At 34.3% G+C, this 25637-nt stretch overlaps 1 long non-coding RNA gene across 2 annotated transcripts; it reads left to right on the top strand.

Moving 5' to 3' along the window:
* Positions 1-6373: 6373 nt before the first annotated feature.
* LOC137616182 (uncharacterized) lies at positions 6374-25135 on the top strand. Of its 2 annotated transcripts, XR_011039320.1 has the most exons (6): positions 6374-6409; positions 18491-18658; positions 20159-20309; positions 21842-22006; positions 23786-23927; positions 25069-25135. It is a non-coding gene; the product is annotated as an uncharacterized lncRNA (long non-coding RNA). The 2 variants fall into 2 exon arrangements; XR_011039319.1 differs by lacking the exon at positions 25069-25135 and having other exon boundaries at positions 23786-25009.
* The last annotated feature ends 502 nt before the right edge of the window (positions 25136-25637 follow it).

Raw genomic sequence — 25637 nt, 5'->3', positions numbered from 1 at the left:
ATGTGTATTATTATTGTTGTGTGTACTAGAAAAGAAGAAAGGAGGAAGAAAATTTGGTGCAAAGGCAGCAAAAGTTGGGAAGTCATGTTACAATACTACAGGAGTTATAGTGAATCAGAACTAGATTTCATGAATTTCATGAGAATGGATCTAAGTACATTTTACAATCTTGAAACTGGAACCTACAATAACCAACCAAGATACTAATGTGAGATGAGTTTGTGCTGAAGCCCTGTTACAGTCAACATAGCGTCATCTGTCAACAGGATGCAACTATACAGAACTTCAATACACAATACAACAAGGTTTTCTAAGCAGAGTTTGTGTAAAATTATACCACAAACTTGCAGAGAGATCTATAAAGTCTTAAGAAAAGAGATTTCTTTGACTTGCTAATTTGCAGCACTTCTCTTCTGTGTTATCTGCAAAGTGCTAGCTTTTGCTTCACTTCTTCAATAACATAATTAATATCAAGGTCCAGAGTCATTTTAGAAATTGCTGCAACTGCAACTCGTGCAACACTATCTCTCTAAACATTGGCTCTCACATCCAAAGGCTGAATGGGTGTTGTTTATACAAAAATAAAGTTTAAAGTTGTCTCATGGGACCAAAAAAACTTGGAAATTTTTGAATTTTGAATTATAGAAGATACAGAAATAGTATATCATTGGCATTGTTAAAAAGCGTAACTTCGTTTGTCATGCAATGATACCTCCTCAGTCTAAACCACCAATGAGCATAGCTCTCGTTACTTTGGTAATCATACAAAAAAACCTTTACAGAACTTTGCTTGCTGCTTCTACGCTTCTGACGTCACTTTAAACAAAGTTTATTGAACAAAGCTTGTCGTGTGGACGAAGCCTTGCTGAGAAAATGCCCTGATGAAGTCATTCTGCATCAACAATGGAATATCTTTTTCTTGTTGAAGCCTTGTAGCAGACAATACAGCTCTCAAACTTTGGGAAACTTTTCCTTTAGTTGGACTCTAAATTTCTCTTTATACTCTTGCTATTTTTTCAAATTTACTTTGACCTCTACTTAATTGTATAAGCTTTCTTTTGCCTTGCTGGCTAAACTCTCTGTAATATTTCCCCATATTAATTTTTTTTTCTTTATGTATATTTTCAAATATATTCTCTTATGTAAATGGTGTGGATATTTCCACATTCGTTACATTTCACTTGCATTGAAGAAGAAGAAATTATTATGGCTGAGAAGTTTTTAGAATTCAGTACTGGATGACCTCAGCCACCCCAAAGATGATTTCGGACCTTTTTGACAGAACTAATCTGAAGGGGTTGGTCATCTTAATCCAGGGGGACCCAAACCTTGGGGTAGGACTCTTGGTTTTTGGCCGGTAGCCCATCATTATAGATGTAGGCAGGATGATTCCATGTTTTATGGCCTCAGTATTAACAGGTGGAAAAAACTCACACCTGTGCCTCTCTGTGTTAAGTGCTATCCCAAAGGTAGATTATGGGGTGCTTTGTATAATTTATGTGTCATCTACCATTCACATCACATTACGGGAGAGATGACAAATTAACTGATTTGAAATCAAAGAATGTTTAAAGGAAGTATGTGTCAAACATGATTAAATGTTATCCTTCACAACAAGTAACAGAATTGCTATTCATAATGACATGATATTTAGCAGTTATATTGTAGTTTATTACAGGGTAATGTAACCTAGGAGGAAAAAAAACTACCTTTCTCTATAGAAAAAGGTCCGTTCTTCGAAAATTATACTCGTTCCTGTCGGAAATGAATAGTTTCAGAAATTATATATATATATATATATATATATATATATATATATATATATATATATATATATATATATATATATATATATATATATATATATCTGCCGATAATGGGGGACCCCCACTGGGAACTTGGGTTTTTGGGTGGGGAAAACATACTGGGGAAACGGTATATAATGGTAAAACAAGCCTTTTCTTCTCTATACATTACCTTCTTGGATGTATAGTAGGTTCTTCGTTCGTTTGTACATAGCAGTTTTCGATCTTCTACGCATAAACTCCTCCCACCTGCACATAAACTCCGCCTCCACCAATAGGATTACTTCTTCTCTTATAACCCCTCCCCATTTTCCCCCTACGTCATTTTATCCGTCACATTCAAGTATTCTATTTCACCCGGTTTATTCAAGTATTTTACTTGATCCAGTACAGCTATACCATTCTTTTTATGTAATACCCACATACAGTATATATATTACGTTTGACCTAAGAATTACACGTTTTATTATCCGTTCTCTTATAAAATCACCTCATTTTATATTCTCATTAAATATTATTTATTATACACGCCATTTTATCTTACTATTATTTCTTTATACATTTTGTTATTACCTTGTCACGCCCAAATTTCACATAAATACTTACTCGGGACAAGTTTCTCATTCTAGTTCATTTATGTTTACTCTCAAGACTCCGTTGTTTTCCGTTTACCAATAACGAACCCATACGTATGGAAAGTTTACACAGGGGGTTAATATTTCCCAGCCCCCTTCCCTTATCTCTTCAAGTGGTCTCTCCATACCCTATCCAACAAATCCCTTTCCGTGGAAACCTTTGTCCAAGTCAGGTCTTTGTTAGTTCAAGTGAGGTCTTTTTGTGTTAAGTCGTCACAATCACCACACCCCGATGACCCACAAGCTTCGTCGTCCCGGTCATAAAAGTAAGTCATTAATTTCTTTAATTTTAAGGGGATAGTTTTACTATTTTTTTTAGCGTGTGCAGCTCAACATTACCGTTTGCCAGTATAGAGTCCTTTCATTATACGTCATCAAACTTCTGGTCCGCCATCTTGGAGGACAAACAAAGACGCGTTCAGTGAATAGCTATGGTTGAACTGTTGAATATTTAGCCATCTCATCACATTCACATTCACACAATGCCCAGTTTTTGCGCTATTGTTGGCTGTGGGAATCGAGGACAAAGAGATGACAAGAGTTTCTACCACATACCGGCAGTTATTCAGAATCAGGACAAAGATACAGAAGAATTATCCAAGCGCAGACGTGACTTGTGGTTGACCAGAATATCACGGGCTGATCTACGTGAATCCTCACTACCCTATGCACGTATCTGTTCTGATCATTTCATATCGGGTCAGTCTCGGCTAGGCCCTAAAAGTATCATTATTCCTGTGTAAACATGCTATATCCGATCGCATGGGTGACTTCACAAGTATCATCGTCAGTTCAGTGTGGAGTGTGTGTGGGGGAGGTGGCATCTCAATTTTTAAACATCAAAGGGGCATCTCAGATTTTCAAAATAAAAATTAAAAGCGCCCATATTGGCTATATTAACAAAGGCTACTTACCTAGGTCTCTATTTCGTCAAGGTGCTCATGCCTATATATAATTAAGTGTATATTTATATTTATTTTAATTTGTGTATTAAATTGTGCAGACATACAGGCCTATGTGATGAATAAACATTGATTATAAATGATAATAATAATAATATCTGAAAGCTGGTTTAACCCGAAGGGGTCTTCAGCTTATATATGAAACATCGAAAAAATAATTAAACATGCGCATTTAATTGCAAGGAGGCAAAACGATCATCCAAGAGCATTACAATAGAGTTTGTCCATCATATGTTTATATGTATATAAGAAATTATAGCATTTGTAACCAAACACAAACACAATGGTTAGGCATGAACTGATAAAGATTTGACATTATAATGCAAAACTTTTACATACATTTTGACAATCAAAAATTATAATACACAAGGTTAGGCTAATGATCAATATTAGTAAGCTTTATAATTATAAACACTCTCTTCATTGGCCCAGTGTTTATCTAATTTTGGACTTAAAAGCATTAAAGGGAAAAACAACAAATTCTGGAAGCAGATTATTCAATGGAAATGTATGCCCACTCATGTTCTGGGTTGGCCGACAGTACCAAGTAGTTCACCATATCAATGTATGGAATACTGGGAAAATCCTCAATATTTTGACTGAATGAATTCTGCATCTGGTATGGATCTAGGCCATCAATTAGATCGAGTTTCTGCTTGTAAAAACGCATATCATCACCCGACAATTGTTTGACAAAGTCGCTCTCATTGTCCATATTTGCTGTAGCAGCCGCCATGTTTTCGCTTTGTATGTCCTCCAGTATGGCCGCCGGCGATACCAAGTGACGTCATTGAAAGGACTCTATATACGAGCTTGATGTCTTTTCTTTTCTGGCGAGCGAAGCGAACCTGCACCTGAACAAAAACCATTATATTTAAACATTTCAACAGAAAATATGTTTTCCTCTAGTAAATAACGTGATTTAACCGGTTTTCACCTTTATTTCAACAGCAACAACAACAACCAGTTCGGCTACTTGAAGCTAGTCGAACTGGTTGTTCTGTTTGTTTGTGGTTGAAATGAAGGTCAAATTTGGTTAAATCACGTTATTTTCTTCAGGAAAACATATATTTTCTGTTTGAAATGATACCCTGTAGAGTTGTAAAATTTATCTTAAACTGCATTTCTTTTACTTTAGTTTACACTATATAAGGTCAATTACACTTTCTTTAAATACTAGTGAATCCATTTTCTTTATTGATCATTTATCTAGGGGTGACTTATTTATTGTGTAAACTTCATCTTCAATTTTGAAATTGATTTATCATCCACCCAGTTGCAATATAATATTAATACTGGTTAAGTATTGGTTAAATCACGTTATTTTCTTCAGGAAAACATATATTTTCTGTTCGAAATGATACCCTGTAGACTTGTAAAATTTATCTTAAACTGCATTTCTTTTACTTTAGTTTACACTATATAAGGTCGAGTACATTTTCTTTAAATACTAATGAATCCATTTTCTCTATTGATCATTTATCTAGGGGTGGCTTATTTAGTGTGTAAACTTCATCTTTTGAAATTGATTTATCATCCATCCAATTGCAATATAATATTAATACTGGTTAAGTGAATCTATTAAAAACCTTCACATCTAAATTATATATAATAAATATCTCAAATTGTAACACGTGAGAATATTCGGTGCTAGTGTAGTTTGTATTCAAGCTTGTATTCAACCCAAGATTCTTGTTCCTACAAATATGACAAACTAGTGTAGCTAAATCCTCCATAATCAAAGAAAACGTAACTGATACTTTAAAGCAGAAACTATCATAAAATAACGGAATTTTCGATTCATTCATATACTGTTCAATTTTTAGAAGTTAAATACATTAGTCGTCAGAGATAAGAGGAAACCCTCTCATCCTGCCTATATTGCCGTGTGTGTTGTGTGAGATAGAGAGAGAGAGAGGTAAAATTATAGTTCCGGTCGGGACGACATTTTCCAATAGAAAAGACAGTTTTTTCCCTGAGGGAATCCATATAAAAGTAATTAATTCATGATCGAGTTCCCATGAAATACCCATTTTCTAAGACTTTAAGAATATTTCTTAGTGTTTTCCTGTAGCATTTTTGTGTCTATTTGATCAAGGCGTTATAGGAATTTAGTGTAAGAGGGAAATGTGTAAATCTGTGTAGGCAACGGTTAGCTTTAAAGTCAGCAAACCTAGACTATGATTGCTTCAGTTTTAGAGTGGCTAGCTGTCTCTTGCATCTAATATTCACAAACTCTTCTTATCTGAATATGTCAATGGAAAAGTATAGATACCATGCAATAACTATGTTTAGAAAAATTGCTTATTGTGAAAGCGAGTTTTAGGTAAACGCAGTTGTATCCAATCAAGGTAATTAACGAATAAAAACAGATTTCTACAATTAGTTAATTCTAAATGTTCTACCACACATCGATTCCTAAAATTATTGAAACAATACTATCAAATTGATTGCAAAACATTTTGCATGAACGTTCCATACGAGTATTGAAATTATTGAAATTACACTTGTATCCCATACATTTTGAAGCAAAATGGCAAAATGTACCAGATAAGAGAGTAGACATAGCGCCGTGATTCACTTCAGTTGCGTCCTATTTTCATTTTCAATCCTCTTTTTATCACCTTTGTAAATAGTGTTATCCTGCTATTCATAAAAGAATGTTACAAATCTTTAGGATTTGATAATCTTTTGTCCTAGGTAAGGAACTGAAACTTACATTAATGATTTAATTGTAGGTGACATTTTGCTATAATTCTAATAAAACATTTCTTCATTATAAATGAAATGGCTTCCAATGGACAATTCTATAAAAAAGTTAGGATTTGCATTAGTAATAATGGTCATGAACACCAAATACAGATGGAGCCACCTGTCACCCAAGGACGACAGAACAAGGATTTCTGCTTCCTTGATTTTCAAAGCTCTACATTCTGAACCTGCAGACTATTCAGAGGCATTTATGTCATGGGTTTTAGGCAGTGAACGTCAATCGTGGATGATATATGTAAGTATGTTTTATTAAGATTTATTGGTATTGACTTTCTTTATGGTGTTTCGTTCCCATATTCCAAGTATTAAACACCGTGAAATTAAATTACTGATCTACTGGTGTTGCTAATTTTATCTTTATGCTCACAGCACCGTCAAACTATCCAAGTTCCATATTTTTTTTGCGCAGTTTCAAATACTTTCGTTTGCGAGTCTCCCATACTTGAAAAGGGTTTGTCCTGTTAATTGTGTAAATGTTCTCGTATGCATTTTTAAAGTATTCTTTTAATGCTTAACTGGGCTTAGCATTGAGTTTTCTGGTGAAGAGTATTTGCACGTGCAAATCAAACTTTTATAATATTCATATGAAATTTTCCTATCTTGCAGCTTCTAGTGTAATCCGTGAAACTGTATTTAACATTTGATCTAGCACTAAACTAGGGAAAATTTTCCATGCAACTCTTAATTGTTCGCTGCCATAGAAAGGATTTCTGCATGTGAAATTCATTTGATCTTTAAAATTCAATATGTCTTCTGCAGTAATTATGTATAGATTTTTTACTTATGTTTTCTTTGTTTTGGTGGTTATTTTAGGCTATTGTGAATTTACAGCAATTTTTATTTGATAAATTCAGAGTGCAAAATTTCTGAGTTCTTTTAGCGTTGTTCTAGCGATTTCTAATAATTTGGCAGCTTTCTATCGCATCTGATGTGTTGGCGATTTGTAGTCTTTTGGTTACAAGTGAATCTAGTGATGTTGATTGAACGTTTTAATATCTTAACCCATTGTTTTGAAGATTGGGTCTACATAGGGACAAGAATCAAACTTCACCCATAATTTATTAATCCATCTTAACCTAAACACTTGGAATGTACTTTTACTTTTGTGCTTAAAAAAAAATATTGATTTCGGAACTAATATCATACCACTGCTGCTGTTTAAGATTACGAGAACAAATTGCTTCTTAAATCGAAGAGTTCAATCAAGTCCTCGGTTTTGACTAATTTGTAATTTCCAACTTAGAGTAGCACACATTTTTAAACGTCACACACAAGTGCTATACCTTCAAACTTTACTACTCTAAAATTACAATAAATAACTCCATATAAATAAATGTGAAATACAGATATTACATAACAATGGCAAAATCAGCTATACTTGCAAACCTTTGAAGGTCAAGTACTTTAGTTACACACTTGTGAAAGTTTAGTGACTTTGATTATCCCTGTGAAGATTTAGTGACTTTAATTACCCCTGTGAAGGTTTAGTGACTTTAATTACTCGTTGGGAGGTTTAGTGACTTTAATTACCCGTGTGAAGGTTTAGTGACTTTAATTACCTGTGTGAGGGTTTAGTGACTTACATTACCCTTGTGAAGGTTTAGTGACTTAAATTACCCTTGTGAAGGTTTAGCAACTTTGATTACACGCTTGTGAATGTTTAGCGACTCTTAATTACACAGTAATGAAGGTTTAGTGACTTTGATTACACACTTGTGAAGGTTTAGTGACTTGTTATAATGTTAAGGTAGGTTTGGTGACTTTTATTACACATGTGAAGGTTTAGTGACATTGACTTACTCTTGTGAAGGTTTAGTGACTTTGGTTACACACATGTGAAGGTTTAGTGACTTTGGTTACACACATGTGAAGGTTTAGTGACTTTGGTTACACACATGTGAAGGTTTAGTGACTTTGGTTACACACATGTGAAGGTTTAGTGACTTTGGTTACACACATGTGAAGGTTTAGTGACTTTGGTTACACACATGTGAAGGTTTAGTGACTTTGGTTACACGCACATGAAGGTTTAGTGACTTTGGTTACACGCACATGAAGGTTTAGTGACTTTGGTTACAAGCACATGAAGGTTTAGTGACATTGATTACACGCTTATGAAGGTTTAGTGACTTTGGTTACACACATGTGAAGGTTTAGTGACTTTGGTTACACACATGTGAAGGTTTAGTGACTTTGGTTACACACATGTGAAGGTTTAGTGACTTTGGTTACACACATGTGAAGGTTTAGTGACTTTGGTTACACACATGTGAAGGTTTAGTGACTTTGGTTACACACATGTGAAGGTACAGTGACTTTAGTTACACACATGTGAAGGTACAGTGACTTTGGTTACACACATGTGAAGGTACAGTGACTTTGGTTACACAAATGTGAAAGTACAGTGACCTTTGTTAACACAAATGTGAAGGTTTAGTGACTGGTTACACACACATGAAGGTTTAGTGACTTTGATTACACACATGAAGGTTTAGTGACTTTGGTTACACACATGTGAATGTTTAGTGACTTTGGTTACACACATGTGAATGTTTAGTGACTTTGGTTACACACGTGAAGGTTTAGTGACTTTGATTACACAAATGTGACGGTACGGTGACTTTGATTACACAAATGTGAAGGTACGGTGACTTTGATTACACAAATGTGAAGGTACGGTGACTTTGATTACACAAATGTGAAGGTACGGTGACTTTGGTTACACAAATGTGAAGGTACGGTGACTTTGGTTACACAAATGTGAAGGTACGGTGACTTTGGTTACACAAATGTGAAGGTACAGTGACTTTGATTACACAAATGTGAAGGTACAGTGACTTTGATTACACAAATGTGAAGGTACAGTGACTTTGGTTACACAAATGTGAAGGTACAGTGACTTTGGTTACCACAAATGTAAAGGTACAGTGACTTTGGTTACCACAAATGTGAAGGTACAGTGACTTTGGTTACCACAAATGTGAAAGTACAGTGACTTTGGTTACCACAAATGTGAAAGTACAGTGACTTTGGCTACCACAAATGTGAAAGTGCAGTGACTTTGGTTACCACAAATGTAAAAGTACAGTGACTTTGGTTACCACAAATGTAAAAGTGCAGTGACTTTGGTTACCACAAATGTAAAAGTACAGTGACTTTGGTTACCACAAATGTAAAAGTGCAGTGACTTTGGTTACCACAAATGTAAAAGTACAGTGACTTTGGTTACCACAAATGTAAAAGTACAGTGACTTTGGTTACCACAAATGTAAAAGTACAGTGACTTTGGTTACCACAAATGTAAAAGTACAGTGACTTTGGTTACCACAAATGTAAAAGTGCAGTGACTTTGGTTACCACAAATGTAAAAGTACAGTGACTTTGGTTACCACAAATGTAAAAGTACAGTGACTTTGGTTACCACAAATGTGAAAGTACAGTGACTTTGGTTACCACAAATGTGAAAGTACAGTGACTTTGGTTACCACAAATGTGAAAGTACAGTGACTTTGGTTACCACAATTGTGAAAGTACAGTGACTTTGGTTACCACACTTGTGAAGGTTTAGTGTCTTTGGTTACACACTTGTGAAGGTTTAGTGTCTTTGGTTACACACTTGTGAAGGTTCAGTGACTCTGATAACACACTCGGGAAGGTTTAGTGACTTTGATAACACACTCGGGAAGGTTTAGTGACTTTGATAACACGCTCGGGAAGGTTTAGTGACTTTGATAACACACTCGGGAAGGTTTAGTGACTTTGATAACACACTTGTGAAGGTTTAGTGACTTTGAATACACACTTGTGAAGGTTTAGTGACTTTGAATACACACTTGTGAAGGTTTAGTGACTTTGAATACACACTTGTGAAGGTTTAGTGACTTTGAATACACACTTGTGAAGGTTTAGTGACTTTGAATACACACTTGTGAAGGTTTAGTGACTTTGGTTACACACTAATGAAGGTTTAGTGACTTTGGTTACATGCTTGTGAAGGTTCAGTGAATTTTAACACAAATGTGATGGCTTAGAGACTTGATAACGCACTTGTGAAGATTTAGTGACTTTTGTTAACACAAATGTGAAGGTTTAGTGACTTTTAACACAATTGTGAAGGTTTAGTGACTTAACACAAATGTGAAGGTTTAGTGACTTTTAACACAAATGTGAAGGTTTAGTGACTTTTAACACAAATGTGAAGGTTTAGTGACTTTAGTTAATACAGATGTGAAGGTTGTGACTTTAGTTAATACAGATGTGAAGGTTTAGTGACTTTGATTACCTGCTTGTGAAGGTTTAGTGACTTTGATTACCTGCTTGTGAAGGTTTAGTGACTTTGGTTACACAAATGTGAAGGTACAGTGACTTTGGTTACACAAATGTGAAGGTACAGTGACTTTGGTTATACAAATGTGAAAGTACAGGGACTTTTGTTAACACAAATGTGAAGGTTTAGTTAATTCTGTTTCACCGAAGGTTTAGTGACTTTGGTTACACACGTGAAGGTTTAGTGACTTTGGTTACACACGTGAAGGTTTAGTGACTTTGGTTACACACATGTTAAGGTTTAGTGACTTTGATTACACAAATGTGAAGGTACGGTGACTTTGGTTACACAAATGTGAAGGTACGGTGACTTTGGTTACACAAATGTGAAGGTACGGTGACTTAGGTTACACAAATGTGAAGGTACAGTGACTTTGATTACACAAATGTGAAGGTACAGTGACTTTGATTACACAATTGTGAAGGTACAGTGACTTTGATTACACAATTGTGAAGGTACAGTGACTTTTGTTACACACATGTGAAGGTACAGTGACTTTGGTTACCACAAATGTGAAAGTACAGTGACTTTGGTTACCACAAATGTGAAAGTACAGTGACTTTGGTTACCACAAATGTGAAAGTACAGTGACTTTGGTTACCACAAATGTGAAAGTACAGTGACTTTGGTTACCACAAATGTGAAAGTACAGTGACTTTGGTTACCACAAATGTGAAAGTACAGTGACTTGGGTTACCACAAATGTGAAAGTACAGTGACTTGGGTTACCACAAATGTGAAAGTACAGTGACTTTGGTTACCACAAATGTGAAAGTACAGTGACTTTGGTTACCACAAATGTGAAAGTACAGTGACTTTGGTTACCACAAATGTGAAAGTACAGTGACTTTGGTTACCACAAATGTGAAAGTACAGTGACTTGGGTTACCACAAATGTGAAAGTACAGTGACTTTGGTTACCACAAATGTGAAAGTACAGTGACTTTGGTTACCACAAATGTGAAAGTACAGTGACTTTGGTTACCACAAATGTGAAAGTACAGTGACTTGGGTTACCACAAATGTGAAAGTACAGTGACTTGGGTTACCACAAATGTGAAAGTACAGTGACTTGGGTTACCACAAATGTGAAAGTACAGTGACTTTGGTTACACACATAATGAAGGTTTAGTGACTTTGGTTACACACATGTGAAGGTTTAGTGACTTTGGTTACACACACAATGAAGGTTTAGTGACTTTGGTTACACACACAATGAAGGTTTAGTGACTTTGGTTACACACACAATGAAGGTTTAGTGACTTTGGTTACACACACAATGAAGGTTTAGTGACTTTGGTTACACACATGTGAAGGTTTAGTGACTTTGGTTACACACATGTGAAGGTTTAGTGACTTTGGTTACACACATGTGAAGGTTTAGTGACTTTGGTTACACACATGTGAAGGTTTAGTGACTTTGGTTACACACATGTGAAGGTTTAGTGACTTTGGTTACACACATGTGAAGGTTTAGTGACTTTGGTTACACACATGTGAAGGTTTAGTGACTTTGGTTACACACATGTGAAGGTTTAGTGACTTTGGTTACACACATGTGAAGGTTTAGTGACTTTGGTTACACACATGTGAAGATTTAGTGACTTTGGTTACACACATAATGAAGGTTCAGTGACTTTGGTTACACACATGTGAAGGTTCAGTGACTTTGGTTACACACATGTGAAGGTTTATTGACTTTGGTTACACACATGTGAAGGTTTAGTGACTTTGGTTATACACATGCGAAGGTTTAGTGACTTTGGTTACACACATAATAAAGGTTTAGTGACTTTGGTTACACACATAATAAAGGTTTAGTGACTTTGGTTACACACATGTGAAGGTTTAGTGACTTTGGTTACACACATGTGAAGGTTTAGTGACTTTGGTTACACACATGTGAAGGTTTAGTGACTTTGGTTACACACATGTGAAGGTTTAGTGACTTTGGTTACACACATGTGAAGGTACAGTGACTTTGGTTACACAAATGTGAAAGTACAGTGACTTTGGTTACACAAATGTGAAAGTACAGTGACTTTGGTTACCACAAATGTGAAAGTACAGTGACTTTGGTTACCACAATTGTGAAAGTACAGTGACTTTGGTTACCACAATTGTGAAAGTACAGTGACTTTGGTTACCACAATTGTGAAAGTACAGTGACTTTGGTTACCACAATTGTGAAAGTACAGTGACTTTGGTTACCACAATTGTGAAAGTACAGTTACTTTGGTTACACACTTGTGAAAGTTTAGTGTCTTTGGTTACACACTTGTGAAGGTTTAGTGTCTTTGGTTACACGCTTGTGAAGGTTTAGTGTCTTTGGTTACACGCTTGTGAAGGTTTAGTGTCTTTGGTTACACGCTTGTGAAGGCTCAGTGACTTTGGTTACACGCTTGTGAAGGCTCAGTGACTTTGGTTACACGCTTGTGAAGGCTCAGTGACTTTGGTTACACGCTTGTGAAGGTTCAGTGACTTTGGTTACACGCTTGTGAAGGTTCAGTGGCTTTGATAACACACTTGTGAAGGTTCAGTGGCTTTGATAACACACTTGTGAAGGATCAGTGACTTTAACACTTCTGAAGGTTTAGTGACTTTGGTTACATGCTTGTGAAGGTTTAGTGACTTTGGTTACATGCTTGTGAAGGTTAAGTGAATTTTAACACAAATGTGATGGTTTAGAGACTTGATAACGTACTTGTGAAGATTTAGTGACTTTTGTTAACACAGATGTGAAGATTTAGTGACTTTTGTTAACACAAATGTGAAGGTTTGGTGACTTTTGTTAACACAAATGTGAAGGTTTAGTGACTTTTGTTAACACAAATGTGAAGGTTTGGTGACTTTTGTTAACACAAATGTGAAGGTTTAGTGACTTTTGTTAACACAAATGTGAAGGTTTAGTGACTTTTGTTAACACAAATGTGAAGGTTTAGTGACTTTTGTTAACACAAATGTGAAGGTTTAGTGACTTTTGTTAACACAAATGTGAAGGTTTAGTGACTTTTGTTAACACAAATGTGAAGGTTTAGTGACTTTTGTTAACACAAATGTGAAGGTTTAGTGACTTTTGTTAACACAAATGTGAAGGTTTAGTGACTTTTGTTAACACAAATGTGAAGGTTTAGTGACTTTTGTTAACACAAATGTGAAGGTTTAGTGACTTTTGTTAACACAAATGTGAAGGTTTAGTGACTTTTGTTAACACAAATGTGAAGGTTTAGTGACTTTTGTTAACACAAATGTGAAGGTTTAGTGACTTTTGTTAACACAAATGTGAAGGTTTAGTGACTTTTGTTAACACAAATGTGAAGGTTTAGTGACTTTTGTTAACACAAATGTGAAGGTTTAGTGACTTTTGTTAACACAAATGTGAAGGTTTAGTGACTTTAGTTAACACAAATGTGAAGGTTTAGTGACTTTAGTTAACACAAATGTGAAGGTTTAGTGACTTTAGTTAACACAAATGTGAAGGTTTAGTGACTTTAGTTAACACAAATGTGAAGGTTTAGTGACTTTAGTTAATACAGATGTGAAGGTTTAGTGACTTTAGTTCACACAAATGTGAAGGTTTAATGACTTTGATTACCTGCTTGTGAAGGTTTAGTGCTTTGATTACACACTTGTGAAGGTTTAGTGACTTTGGTTACACACTTGTGAAGGTTCAGTGGCTTTGATTACACACTTGTGAAGGTTTAGTGACTTTGGTTACACGCTTGTGAAGGCTCAGTGACTTTGGTTACACGCTTGTGAAGGCTCAGTGACTTTGGTTACACGCTTGTGAAGGTTCAGTGGCTTTGATAACACACTTGTGAAGGATCAGTGACTTTGATAACACACTTGTGAAGGTTTAGTGACTTTAACACTTGTGAAGGTTTAGTGACTTTAACACTTGTGAAGGTTTAGTGACTTTAACACTTGTGAAGGTTTAGTGACTTTAACACTTGTGAAGGTTTAGTGACTTTAACACTTCTGAAGGTTTAGTGACTTTGGTTACATGCTTGTGAAGGTTTAGTGACTTTGGTTACATGCTTGTGAAGGTTCAGTGAATTTTAACACAAATGTGATGGTTTAGAGACTTGATAACGTACTTGTGAAGATTTAGTGACTTTTGTTAACACAAATGTGAAGGTTTAGTGACTTTTGTTAACACAAATGTGAAGGTTTAGTGACTTTTGTTAACACACATGTGAAGGTTTAGTGACTTTTGTTACACAAATGTGAAGGTTTAGTGACTTTTGTTAACACAAATGTGAAGGTTTAGTGACTTTTGTTAACACAAATGTGAAGGTTTAGTGACTTTTGTTAACACAAATGTGAAGGTTTAGTGACTTTTGTTAACACAAATGTGAAGGTTTAGTGACTTTTGTTAACACAAATGTGAAGGTTTAGTGACTTTTGTTAACACAAATGTGAAGGTTTAGTGACTTTTGTTAACACAAATGTGAAGGTTTAGTGACTTTTGTTAACACAAATGTGAAGGTTTAGTGACTTTTGTTAACAAAAATGTGAAGGTTTAGTGACTTTTGTTAACAAAAATGTGAAGGTTTAGTGACTTTTGTTAACACAAATGTGAAGGTTTAGTCACTTTTGTTAACACAAATGTGAAGGTTTAGTCACTTTTGTTAACACAAATGTGAAGGTTTAGTGACTTTTGTTAATACAGATGTGAAGGTTTAGTGACTTTTGTTAATACAGATGTGAAGGTTTAGTGACTTTAGTTAATACAGATGTGAAGGTTTAGTGACTTTAGTTCACACAAATGTGAAGGTTTAATGACTTTGTTTACATGCTTGTGAAGGTTTAGTGACTTTGATTACCTGCTTGTGAAGGTTTAGTGCTTTGATTACACACTTGTGAAGGTTTAGTGACTTTGGTTACACACTTGTGAAGGTTCAGTGGCTTTGATTACACACTTGTGAAGGTTCAGTGGCTTTGGTTACACAAATGTGAAGGATCAGTGACTTTTGTTAACACACATGTGAAGGTTCAGTGACTTTTGTTAACACACGTGAAGGTTTAGTGACTTAGATTACCCACTTGTGAAGGTTTAGTGACTTAGATTATATATTTGTGAAGGTTTAGTGACTTTGGTTACATGCTTGTGAAGGTAGTTAATTTTAACGCAAATGTGATGGTTTAGAGACTTTATAACGCACTTGTGAAGATTTAGTGACTTTTGTTAATACAAATGTTTAGGTTTAGTGACTTTTAACACAAATGTGAAGGTTTAGTGACTTTTAACACAAATGTGAAGGTTTAGTGACTTTTAACACAAATGTGAAGGTTTAGTGACTTTTAACACAAATGTGAAGGTTTAGTGACTTTTAACACAAATGTGAAGGTTTAGTGACTTTAGTTAACACAGATGTGAAGGTTTAATGACTTTAGTTAACACAAATGTGAAGGTTTAGTGACTTAGATTACATGCTTGTGAAGGTTTAGTGACTTTGATTACACGCTTGTGAAGGTTTAGTGACTTTGGTTACACGCTTGTGAAGGTTTAGTGACTCTGGTTACACACGTGTGAAGGTTTAGTGACTCTGGTTACACACGTGTGAAGGTTTAGTGACTCTGGTTACACACGTGTGAAGGTTTAGTGACTATGGTTACACACGTGTGAAGGTTTAGTGACTTTGGTTACACACGTGTGAAGGTTTAGTGACTTTGGTTACACACGTGTGAAGGTTTAGTGACTTTTGTTAATACAGATGTGAAGGTTTAGTGACTTTTGTTAATACAGATGTGAAGGTTTAGTGACTTTTGTTAATACAGATGTGAAGGTTTAGTGACTTTTGTTAATACAGATGTGAAGGTTTAGTGACTCAACCCAAATGTGAAGGTTTAGTGACTCAACCCAAATGTGAAGGTTTAGTGACTCAACCCAAATGTGAAGGTTTAGTGACTCAACCCAAATGTGAAGGTTTAGTGACTCAACCCAAATGTGAAGGTTTAGTGACTCAACCCAAATGTGAAGGTTTAGTGACTCAACCCAAATGTGAAGGTTTAGTGACTCAACCCAAATGTGAAGGTTTAGTGACTCAACCCAAATGTGAAGGTTTAGTGACTCAACCCAAATGTGAAGGTTTAGTGACTCAACACAAATGTGAAGGTTTAGTGACTCAACACAAATGTGAAGGTTTAGTGACTCAACACAAATGTGAAGGTTTAGTGACTCAACACAAATGTGAAGGTTCAGTGACTCAACACAAATGTGAAGGTTCAGTGACTCAACACAAATGTGAAGGTTAAGTGACTTTGGTTACACACTTGTGAAGGCTTATTGCCTTTTGTTAGCACACTTGTGAAGGCTTAGTGACTTTTATTAACACATTTGTGAAGGCTTAGTGACTTTTATTAACACATTTGTGAAGGCTTAGTGACTTTAGTTAACACATTTGTGAAGGCTTAGTGACTTTTGTTAACACATTTGTGAAGGCTTAGTGACTTTTGTTAACACACTTTAGAAGGCTTAGTGACTTTTGTTAACACACATGTGAAGGTTCAGTGAATGGTTACACACATATGAGGGTTTAGTGATGTTTGTTCACACTTATGAAGATTGTGACTGGTTACAAATATAAAAGGGCTTAATGTTAACCCCTGTTGTAATATTAACTTCAAAGGTTTGTTTCTCCAAAAACTCTTACTTTTATCATTGTTGTTTTGCATATAATCTCTACCATTCTAACCAACTTCTCCGGGAGTAAGTACCAAAACGTCATTTCTTTTAGTATTATCATACGCCTCTAAATCTCAAAGTTCAGAGAAGCTTCTGGTTTCTCATTAAGTGTTTTCCTGTAGCTACCTTACTATAAAGATAGCATTCAGTCCCTCTCCCTCATGAATCCATACTGTTTTTTCCCAATCTGAACACACTTAACCTCTAATCTAGTACCCTCAAACTTTCAAACCATGCTCTGTTTAATTCTCCTGTAGATATTGCATTCTATGATGTCACCTTTCTGCTTAGATACCACTACTCTCCTCCTAGTCTTTAGGCATTATTTCTTCCCATATTGCTCCACACAATTATTTTTATGTAATGGGATCCTAAAACTCGTATGAGTTGTTTACTACAATGACCATGGTCAAAATTCCATAAAATAAAAGAATGAGTAGGAGAAATACATGATTTATGTATTTGGTTAGTTTATAAAGTATCATATATTTACCCTCTTGAGTATCCTGAAGTATATTTTTTATACAATAAGAACTTTACGTTTCTAGTTCTTTTCTACTTCTGTAGCACTTAAAATTTTGATAAACATTTCTTAGGTTTTGGGTCATATTTAAGTAAGAATATTCTCTGCTTCAGTAACAATGAAGTGTTTTAGGTACGTACTAAATTTGTCAAATGTATCGAATTTTATTCTTGCTTTTTGGGTCGATTTTGGTCCTAATACGTGACGACGTTTTAGATTTCTCAGGACCTTCAGAGGTATTTGCTTTCCTGTCAAATTTTGATTGCTTTTGACCTTGATTGCTTTTGACCTTGATTGCTTTTGACCTTGATTGCTTTTGACCTTGATTGCTTTTGACCTTGATTGCTTTTGACCTTGATTGCTTTACGTGGTTTTGTTGGACGCAGATACTAATTACTAGAATTAAGTTACTTTTTATACTGACAAAGATTTATAGAAGTTTTCATGGAAGGACCTTAAAAAAATAATACAAGTGATTGGTATGGAATTGGAAATAATGTAAATTTTTCAATTTTCTGTTAATTATTTTGGCAGCTTCTTGAAGTTTGGTGTTTTTACTGAGTTTGTCATGGAGTTTTAAGTGGCAACAAATAAGTTCTTTAAAATATAGGGCACAAGTTGTAAAAGAAATTTAGTTTTTAATTATGCTGTTATTACTTTAAAATTGTTTGGGTAAGCATAAAAATTATTAGCATGTGCTCGCTAGTAAAAAGGTTTTCAATTGAAGTCTTTAGTATGGAAGAAATATTTGCGCGCACTAATGAATTTTCTTTTCCAGATTTTTAACGACCATACTTATTGAGGTGCTGAAGCTTGAACGATGAACTCGATGCATACGAACCAGAGAAATATTTAAAAGGAAGATTTTATTCAGCTGAATTGGAGTAAATTGATTAAAAGAATATTTACTTGGAAATTGACCAACATTAAAAACTTTCCATAACTGGTAGGTGGATAAAACTTTACTTGACATTTGTTTAGCTTATTGGATATTATGCAAATAACACTTGGAAAATGGTCAGTGACTTTGGTTAACACAAATGTGAAAGTTGTGACTTTTAGTTACACACTTGTGAAGGTTTAGTGACGATTGTTAACACACTTGTGAAGATTGTGACTGGTTACAAATAAGAATGGGCTTAATGTTAACCCCTGTTGTAATAACTTCAAAGGTTTGTTTCTCCAAAAACTGCTACTTTTGTCATTGTTGTTTTGCATATAATCTCTACCATTCTAACCAACTAATCCGGGAGTTAAGTACCAAAACGACATTTCTTTTAGTATTCTATCATACGCCTCTAAATCTCTCAAAGTTCAGAGAAGCTTCTGGTTTCTCATTAAGTGTTTTAATGTATCTGCCATACTATAAAGATAGCATTCAGTCCCTCCCCCTCATGAATCCATACTGTTTTTTTCCCAATCTGAACACACTCAACCTCTAATCTAGTACCCTTTAAAACTTTCAAACCATGCTGTTTAATTCTCCTGTAGTTATCGGTTTGTCATCTTTCTGCTTAGATACCACTACTCTCTTCCTAGTCTTTATGCATTATTTCTTCCCATATTGCTCCACATAATTATTTTTATGTAATGGGATCCTAAAACTTGAGGGTTTTACCACAATGATGATGGTCAGAATTCCATAAAATAAAAGAATGAGTAGGAGAAATACGTGAACTATGTATTTGGCTAGTTTATAAAGTATCATATATTCACCCTCTTGAGTATCCAAAAATAATTTTCTTATACAATAAGAACTGGACGTTAGTTTTAATCCATATCTGTAGTACTTGAAATTTTGATAAACGTTTATTAGATTTTGGGTCATATTTAAGTAAGAATATTCTCTGCTTCAGTAACAATGAAGTGTTTTAGGTACGTATTAAATTTGTCAAATGTGTCGAATTTTATTAATTTGCTTTTTGGGTCGACTTTCGTCCTAATACGTGTCGACGTTTTAGATTTCTCAGGACTTATCTTTCCGAGGTATTTGCTTTCCTGTCGACTTTTGATTGCTCTTGACCTTGATTGCTTTACGTAGTTTTGTTAGACGCAGATACTAATTACTGGAATTAAGTTACTTTTATACTGACAAAGATTTATAGAAGTTTTCATGGAAGGACCTTAAAAAATACAAGTGATTGGTATGGAATTGGAAATCATGTAAATTTTTCAATTTCCTGTAAATTATTAAGGCAGCTTCTTAAAGAAGTTTGGTGTTTTTACTGAGTTTGTCATGGAGTTTTAAGTGGTAACAAATAAGTTCTTTAAAATATACGGCACAAGTTGTAAAAGAAATTTAGTAATATAATTATGCTGTTATTGCTTCAAATTTTTTGGGTAAGCATAAAAATTATTAGCATGTGCTGGCTAGTAAAAAGGTTTTCAATTGAAGTCTTTAGTATGGAGGAAATATTTGCGCTCACTAATGAATTTTCTTTTCCAGATTTTTAATGACCATACTTAATGAGGCGCTGAAGCTTGGACGATGAACTCGATGCATACGAACCAGAGAAATATTTAAAAGGAAGATTTTATTCAGCTGAATTGGAGTAAATTGATTAAAATTGACCAACATTCAAAACTTTCCATAACTGGTAGGTGGATAAAACTTTACCTATTTGTTTAGCTTATTGGATATTATGCAAATAACACTTAGAAAATGTTCAGTGACTTTGGTTAACACAGATGTGAAGGTTCAGTGACTTTTGGTTACACTTGTGAAGGTTGTGACGATCGTTAACACACTTGTGAAGGTTTAGGGACGATTGTTAACACAGTTGTGAAGATTGTGATTGGTTACAAATAAAAGGAGGCTTAATGTTAACCGCTGTTGTAATATTAACTTCAAAGGTTTGTTTTTCCAGAAACACTTGCTTTTGTCATTGTTGTTTTGCATATAATCTCTACCATTCTAACCAACTTCTCCGGGAGTTAAGTACCAAAACGTCATTTCATTTAGTATTCTATCATACGCCTCTAAATCTCTAAAAGTTCAGAGAAGCTAATGGTTTCTCATTGAGTGTTTTCCTGTAGCTGCCTTACTATAAAGATAGCATTCAGTCCCTGTCCCTCATGAATCCACTGTTTTTTCCCAATCTGAACACTTAACCTCTAATCTTGTACCCTCTAAAACTTTCAAACCATGCTGTTTAATTCTCCTGTAGTTATCGCGTTCTATGATGTCACCTTTCTGCTTAGATACCACTACTCTCCTCCTAGTCTTTAGGCATTATTTCTTCCCATATTGATCCGCATAATTATTTTCATGTAATGGGATCCTAAAACTTGAGGGTTTTACCACAATGATAATGGTCAAAATTGCATAAAATAAAAGAATGAGTAAAAGTATGATTTATGTATTTGGCTAGTTTATAAAGTATATATTCACTCTCTTGAGCATCCAAATTTTTTTTTTATACAATAAAAAATGGACGTTTCTAGTTCTAATCCATATCTGTAGCACTTAAAATTTTGATAATAAACATTTAGATTTTGGATCATATTTAAGTAAGAATATTCTCTGCTTCAGTAACAGTGAAGTGTTTTAGGTACGTATTAAATTTGTCAAATGTGTCGAATTTTATTCTCTTGCTTTTTGGGTCGATTTTCGTCCTAATACGTGACGACGTTTTAGATTTCTCAGGACTTATCTTTCCGAGGTATTTGCTTTCCTGTCGAACTTTGATATCTTTTGACCTTAATTGCTTTACGTGGTTTTGTTAGACGCAGATACTAATTTCTGGAATTAAGTTACTTTTTATACTGACAAAGATTTATAGAAGTTTTCATGGAAGGACTAAAAAATAATACAATAAGTGATTGGTCTGGAATTGGATTTCATATAAATTTGTCAATTTTCTATGAATTATTTCGGCAGCTTCTTAAAGAAGTTTGGTGTTTTTACTGAGTTTGTCATGGAGTTTTAAGTGGTAACAAATAAGTTCTTTAAAATATACGGCACAGGTTGTAGAAGAAATTTATTATTTTAATTATGCTGTTATTACTTTAACTTATTTTGGGTAAGCATAAAAAATTATTAGCATGTGCTCGCTAGTAAAAAGGTTTTCAATTGAAGTCTGTAGTATGGAAGAAATATTAGCGCGCTCTAATGAATTTTCTTTTCCAGATTTTTAATGACTAAACTTAAGGTGCTGAAGCTTGAACGATGAACTCGATGCATACGAACCAGAGAAATATGTATAAGGAAGATTTTATTCAGCTGAATTGGAGTAAATTGATTAAAAGAATATTTACTTGGAAATTGACCAACATTCAAAACTTAACAGTTCTGGTAGGTGGATATAACTTTACTTGACATTTGTTTAGCTTATTGGATATTATGCAAATAACACTTGGAAAATGGTCAGTTCAAATTAAATTTTAAAACTTTAAAATTCTATCATTTGAATTGGGAGAAGTGGGAGAAGTCCTTCCTGGTGATTTATTTCTAAAGTTATATAATTTTTAAATAACTTGATCGGAACATTAATGGAGTTACAGTAATCTGGAAATCTAATACATTAGTGTGTGAAGCGTAATAAATGAATGCCAAATATTCATTAGGTATCCGGCTTAAATAAAAGGAAATTTTGTAGACTTGTAAAAGCTTTATTTGAACATGCATAGTGTTTGACGTTAGTTGCCAATGCGTAATTCTCGGATGGTTGTTAGTTTTGATGGGGAATTATTTATACAAATGCAAATGCACCTGAAATCTCTTAACTAAAACTGTCTACCATAAATAACAAAATATTCAAATTGAAGGCAGAAAGTGTCGACTTGGTAAAGCATTTACTAAAGGTTGTTTTTTTCTGAACGACCAGACTAATGTTCCCATCAACAATCCGCACTGGCCAGCGGAGCGATGAAAACTGACATGAATATGGACAAGTCTGAGGTTGTTGTTGTTGTTGTTGTTGTTATTGTATATTAGATTTAATAAGTTACATTAGTGTTCTAAATTTATTTTTGAGCCGTTGAAAGATTTGCCTGTCGCTCAACGAAAGGTTTATCAGAATGGCTTTCCCGCAAAAGATAAAATTTGTGAGTGCTTACATGATGTGCGTAAAATTGTGGATAGGTTTACTTTGTAAGATCATGAATGTGTATAACTTGTAAGATTGTGAATGTGTATAACGTGAGTTTGTAAATGTGTTGCTCGTAAGGTTGTCGAGCTAGCAAGGTTGTGAATGTGTATAGCTTGTAAGGTTGCGAATGTGTATAGCTTGTAAAGTTGCGAATGTGTATAGCTTGTAAAGTTGCGAATGTGTATAGCTTGTAAGGTTGCGAATGTGTATAGCTTGTAAGGTTGCGAATGTGTGTAGCTTGTAAGGTTGCGAATGTGTATAGCTTGTAAGGTTGCGAATGTGTATAGCTTGTAAGGTTGCGAATGTGTATAGCTTGTAAGGTTGCGAATGTGTATAGCTTGTAAGGTTGCGAATGTGTAGCTTGTAAGGTTGCGAATGTGTATAGCTTGTAAGGTTGCGAATGTGTATAGCTTGTAAGGTTGCGAATGTGTGTAGCTTGTAAGGTTGCGAATGTGTATAGCTTGTAAGGTTGCGAATGTGTATAGCTTGTAAGGTTGCGAATGTGTGTAGCTAGTGAGGTTGTGAATATGTATAGCCTGTAAGGTTACGAATGTGTGTAGCTTGTAAGGTTTCAAATGTATAGCTTGTAAGGTTGTGAATATGTATAGCTTGTAAGGTTGTGAATATGCATAGCTTGCAAGATTGTGAATATATAAAACTTTATTTTTTAAATTTTTCAGATGCTCAGCTTCTTGAAAATTTTGTTGAAACTACGGGTTTTCAATGGGTAGAAAGGCAATTAGAATATATTTTTTTTTGAAAGGTTAGCGAGGAATTAGTAAATGCTTTAAGTAAAAATTCCATAATGATTTTTTTAAATTCAAACTTTAATCTGATCCAAAGGAATATATAGAATATTAATCTTGAACAGTTTAACAAATGTGGCTTGGTATTTCCAAGGTAATGAGAAGGCATACGTCTGGTAAAGAATAGGTCTAGTCAAAAGATTCAATATGTACACTATATGCTTTGATTTCTTCCAGGTTTATTGGAAACTCGTTTGAAACTGGAAAAGAAAGTGATTACAAAGTCTGAACGTTAAAACGTGAACAGTAAAGCAACCGATTTTGAGTGAAGGCAAGAGCGGAATGACTAGAAAAGAAATAGAAAATGCTAAGAAAAATTGTAAGTTTCATTAATAAAAGTATATTGTAGCAGAAATTCTATTTACTTTACATTTAACTTTAGGTGTCTAATAATAGAATGTTAATTATTCTAGCTAATAGCTTCTAATTAGTTTCTCAAATTGGTGAGGATAACTGAAATTTGCTGCATTTTGATTTTCGAGGGTTTAACTATTTGGAAACATTGCATTACGGAGCTTCATATTAATGAAAGAAACAATTCCTTGGGTTCTGAATGATTTTATATATAAAACTATTGTAAATCATTCTCCATCTCCCTTTTTGCTATCTAAGGTGAAAATGTTTCATATTCAAGAAAGCAGTTGGTATATGATAGGTATTTATAAGTCAGAAAGGAAATTTATTTTCTTGGCATGTTTAGACAGGCTGGTATCAGCAACTTAATATCTTAACGGTGTTGCTTACCTATATGAAATTTCTTTGCATTTATGAACATTTATTTAAATTAGTCATGGCTAATTAACATCTTTATAATGACCATTATTTAAAGGTTACAGGAGAATTTGCTTAACATTGGCACACATCATTGCACAAATTCTTTAGCAGGTTTTAAAGCAACCCGAATGGCTGAGGAGCTTATACGGAAACAAGCTCACTGTTTTGTACCAGAAATATCTTAAAATGCTTTAAACCAACAAATTAGCCTATTATTCAGGCTTGTGGCATAACATTGTAAATTAGCTGCCATTTAGCCGGTTTGAGAAACTTTGGTCTTATTAGTAGTAAATGGATAAAACCTTAAATTAAGTGTTCGTAAAAGCAATTTGCAAATAATAAAATTAAGGCTATTCTTTAATACAATGTTTATTACCAAATTTAGCACATTCAAAATGGGAAATTGATAAATATTCAGTGTCCAGACATGAGGAGTTGTGTCGTTGCTACGATTTTAATATCCAATTATCAAACCAGTGATGGAATAAGTTTGCAAAAATAACATTGTTGAAACTGTAATTTATGTAAAGCATAAATATACCAATAAGTTTGTGAAATATTTACTATAAGATTTATAGGTACAACCCCTTTGTAGTTTAGCTCATAATTTATAATTTATTTCTTAAGTTTAGATATGCGTGCAATGACACTACCAAGAAACTGGAACTAATACTGCATTATTTCAGATTGCCGTTTCATGCTAGTTAAATTTGGCTTCCAATGTATACGTAAAGATACTGCAGAAAGGTAAATTTTACTGAAAAGTAAGTTTAGTTTTTCGTACTTGATTTTTTAATACAGTCACTATTTGTGTAAAGGCTCATTTTTATTTAATCAATTATTCTATAACTTCGAAATTCAGCATTTTCAAAGCATGACAATATTTGAAACTAAAGGAAATAAATCAAGAAAGTTTATTACGAGTTAAAATCTCATTTTGTGATTTTCACAATCACGAAATTTGCGCACAACAATTGTTATACTGAAATATCTCTGAAATTAAGTTTTCTTACAAGGGTCTATTGTGTAGCTTAAGGTTTGATTCACTTCTAATTTCCATTTATAAATTACCAATTAAAGTACTGTAAAGTATTTTATAACCAATGAATTGCTTACAAGTATTTTATAACCAATGAATTGCTTACTAAAGATATACTAACACCTGTTTTTATTTTTTCAGGTATGACGAGTATAGTGCAAAAAACGAATGAAATAAAAAAGGAAGGGACCAAAAAAACGAAAGAAGAACGCTAAT

The sequence above is a fragment of the Palaemon carinicauda genome, chromosome 22 (assembly GCF_036898095.1).
Source record: "Palaemon carinicauda isolate YSFRI2023 chromosome 22, ASM3689809v2, whole genome shotgun sequence".
Lineage (NCBI taxonomy): Eukaryota > Metazoa > Arthropoda > Malacostraca > Decapoda > Palaemonidae > Palaemon > Palaemon carinicauda.
The sequence above is the reverse complement of the archived record's forward strand: the minus strand, read 5'-3'. Positions and strand labels throughout refer to the sequence as shown.